Source organism: Neophocaena asiaeorientalis, unplaced genomic scaffold (assembly GCF_003031525.2).
Source record: "Neophocaena asiaeorientalis asiaeorientalis breed wild unplaced genomic scaffold, Neophocaena_asiaeorientalis_V1.1 scaffold293, whole genome shotgun sequence".
Lineage (NCBI taxonomy): Eukaryota > Metazoa > Chordata > Mammalia > Artiodactyla > Phocoenidae > Neophocaena > Neophocaena asiaeorientalis.
In genome coordinates, this window is record NW_020173920.1 from 2935790 (window position 1) to 2940098 (window position 4309).

Genomic DNA, 4309 nt, shown 5'->3' on the forward strand with positions numbered 1-4309 from the left:
GGGCAAAAAGGGAATTTTTTTTTTTTTTTTGCGGTACATGGGCCTCTCACTGCTGTGGCCTCTCCTGTCGCGGAGCACAGGCTCTGGACGCGCAGGCTCAGCGGCCATGGCTCACGGGCTCAGCCGCTCCGCGGCATGTAGGATCTTCCCAGACCGGGGCACGAACCCGTGTTCCCTGCATCGGCAGGCGGACTCTCAACCACTGCACCACCAGGGAAGCCCTAGGACTTACATTTTTCAAAGCATGTGTTCACTTAGCCTTGGAAGATTATCGACATCTCTGCCACTTTATGGCTCAGATTTTTGCTAACAAAAGAGGATTACTTACATCTCTGACAGCACGCCTTCAAGCACAGAAACTACACACATCTAGCAGGAGCTCTTAGTCCAGCTTTGTGCTTTGGGTAAAAGCATTCTGTGCTTTGGGAAGTGCCAGGCCCAGGTTGGATGAGGGTTAGAGCGTTACAGCTTCCTGGCTGCCTGGGATGTGACAGAGGAGGCCTTCCTGAGAGAGGGCAGGATGACATAATGGGGGAACACTGGGTTCTACCTGGGGCAGCTTGGATGTGGTTCTTGTCTTTCCTTTTGTTGATGTGGTCTATCATATTGATTGATTTGAACATATTGAACCATCCTTGCAACCCTGGAATGAATCCGACTAGATCATGGTGTATGATCCTTTCTATGTATTGTTGGCTTCAGTTTGCTCAAATTTTGTTGAGGATTTTTGCATCTATATTCATCAAAGATATTGGCCTATAATTTTGTTTTTTTGTAGTGTCTCTGTCTGGTTTTGTATCAGGGCAATAGTAGCTTCGTAGAATAACTTTGGGAATGTTCCCTCCTCCTCAGTCTTTTGGAGGAGTTTGAGAAGGATCAGTATAAGTTCTTTGTATGTTTGGTATAATTCCCCAGTGAAGCCATCTGGTCCTGGACTTCTGTTTGCAGGGAGTTCGTTTTTTTTTTTTTTTTTTTAAATTACAGATTCGATTTCACTTCTAGTTATCAGTCTGTTCATGTTATCTTTCTTCTTGACTCAGTTTTGGCACCCAGAGGGACTCCACACCAGGGCCAGAAACACCCCAGGCTCTGTTCTGTGTTGCATGGTCCTGCTCAGGCCTGTGTACAGGGAGCGGGGTTCAGAGGATTTGCCCCAGTCCTCCCATCAGGGAAGGGGGGCTGGAGATAGCAGCTGGCCTCTAAGGCACTGAGAATGTGGGGTGCTCGCGAGGCTGCAGGGTCTGCATGGAGCAGACAGGTCTCCCTCAGAATGCGGGTACACCTGGAGACACCCTGGGAGCTGAGCCAGCCCCAGTTAAAGAAGCCTTCACGCCAGAAGTGTTTTTGATCTTTACAAGCACCTTAGGGAGTGACTGGCCATTCCGCTCAATGTGTCCTGCAGGGCATCTCTACTGGCTGGGGGACTCAAGGCTCAGGCCTTCCCAGGGTGAGACCCATGGTGGTATGGGTCCATCTATCAAGCAGCTCTGCCTGGGAGGCACTCGGGCTGGTCACATAAGCTGAAAGCTCAGACAAGATTTTTGGTTCTCTCTCGATTTTAAATACCATTCCCAGCCCCCCAGTTTGTCTGTATTCCTCACTTTGCCTATCCTGTTTGAGGGGAAGGGAGTGTGCTAACAGTACACTTTGAGTGAGTTTCCATTTGAATGGTCATAAATTCCAAGTTGGTGACTGGTGAGTGAAAATCTGAAGGTTCTGCATTTGATTTCAACTCCCTGCCATGTGCACCCCAATGGATGCAGAAAAACATGTTACTTCCAACAGAGCCAGGGCAGGGGGCTGCTTGGAGATCTAGGCCAGTCCACTTATCCCCTTGTTTTCACAAATGAAGAAGCTGATCCTAGAGAGGGGTGAGGGTTTACCCAAGGACCCCCAACCTCTTGGGCACACCCAGGCCTCTGCAGAGTGGCGTGGCTAACAAAAACTCAGACAGCCTACAGGCGAGTGTCTGGTCATTCAGTGAGTTTAGGGATGACATTTAATGTGCCCCAAATGGCTCATTTATTATTTTAAAACAGTGTTTTCAGTAGTAACTCTAAGAATTCCCTTGCATCTGTGTATCATTTCTCAGCCTACCAAGCCCTTACACAACTCTTTGCTTCCAACAACACTGCTTTGAAGGAGTTCTCGTTACTTGTGTCTAGAAATGAGGAAACAGGTGATCTTGCTTGTCCAAGATTGCCCAGGTAGTGAGGGCAGAACGTGGACTCAAAGCCAGGCCTGTCTCAGGTGAGAGGTTCTCTCTATGGTACCACCTTGCTTACTCAGAAATCTCTGCTCGCCCTGCCAAACTCCATGTTCAGCCCAACCTCGGGGCTCCATGCTGAGATCAGGTCTTAGGATAAGTAGAGGTTTGGCCTTTGGTTAAAACGTGCCAAGTCACAGCTGCACTTGCCCCCTTAGCCCATGAGCCCCCGGGGTATCCTACGTTGGGCCCACTGAACCAGCACGTCACTCCTTAGCTTGATGAGATGTTATGGAAAGGGGGATGCTGTAGTTTGGTTTTGACACATATACAAGAACAAATCTCTTCAACGAGGCCGCAAGCCTTCCAAAGGCCATTGTCATTTGTGTACACACAAAAGATGACGGTATCAGAAATGAAAGCAGTCTAGAGATGCTATTATTAGGTCCTTTTTATTTGGAGAACTAGGGCATCCATAGGGAAAGTTGAAAACCCAGAGCCTATTTAACCAAGATTATGTTTTCTTACCGATGATGGTAACCATGGCCAACTGTAAGCTGTAAAGTGGCTGCGATGATGCTTACCTGTAATCGGAGGGAAAGCGGGTTGGCTAGAATTTTATAGCCTTTATTGTTTATCTTTAAAAGTAGTTTTCACTATGGAAAATATAGAAGTAAATACAGATGAAAATTAAAAAGCACTTAATTCTACTACCCAGAAAGATTCTCTTTTTGGACTTCTGTTCAATTCATACTACAGGCATATGTTCCACTCACACAGCACAATTAATTATGTTTGTGTTGCATTGATTATAACAGGATCCCAATCAGGAACCAGCCTTCCAGGATTTGTCAAAAAGTTGCTTGTGGAAAAGCACAGAAGCACATGATGGCTTTGTTAGTCTGGCTGGGTTTCCTGTTGAGTTATTTTGCTGTTCACCATGGAGTTGTAAGGTCAAGGTTACTTGTGACAGAGAAGGGGGAAACTCCTGAGTAGGTGACCTCAAAGGTCACCTACTGTTTGGCTTTTGCCCATTTTGATCAATCAGTTTATTGCTTTTTCCTTGTAATGACAAAATTCATTCACAGCTAAAGAAATACTGTAACTACTGAAATTATTGCAGGAAAAATACCTTTGCTATTGTGAGTCTAAAATGCTCCAGTGTTTCACTCACTTTTTTCCCCATTAAAATAATTGGTTTTTTTAATGTGGTGTTTGAAACACATGATTATTTTTAGGAGTTAAACTAATGAAATACAGCGGAACAGGCAAGCTCTCTGTCTCTTTATATATTTACATACACATAATTGTAAAAAAAAATTAGGATCATACTATGCATATAATCTTGTATTTTGCATTCGTTACTGAATAGCATATTATAAGCATTTTCCAAGGCGTTTGTCAAAAATTTGATTTTTCTTTTACATCTTCATTGGAGTATAATTGCTTTACAATGGTGTGTTAGTTTCTGCTTTATAACAAAGTGAATCAGTTATACATATACATATGTTCCCATATCTCTTCCCTCTTGCGGCTCCCTCCCTCCCACCATCCCTATCTCACCCCTCCAGGCGGTCACAGAGCACTGAGTTGATCTCCCTGGGCTATGCGGCTGCTTTCCACTAGCTATCTATTTTACGTTTGGTAGTGTATATATGTCCATGCCACTCTCTCGCTTTGTCACAGCTTACCCTTCCCCCTCCCCATATCCTCAAGTCCATTCTCTAGTAGGTCTGTGTCTTTATTCCTGTCTTACCCCTAGGTACTTCATGACATTTTTTGCTTTCTTAAATTCCATATATATGTGTTTGCCTACGGTATAGGAGTTTCTTTTTCTGACTGACTTCACTCTGTATGACAGACTCTAGGTCCATCCACCTCACTACAAATAGCTCAATTTCATTTCTTTTTATGGCTGAGTAATATTCCATTGTATATATGTGCCACATCTTCTTTATCCATTCATCTGATGATGGGCACTTAGCTTGTTTCCATCTCTGGGCTATTGTAAATAGAGCTGCAATGAACATTTTGGTACATGACTCTTTTTGAATTATGGTTTTTCAGGGTATATGCCCAGTAGTGGGATTGCTGGGTTCATAT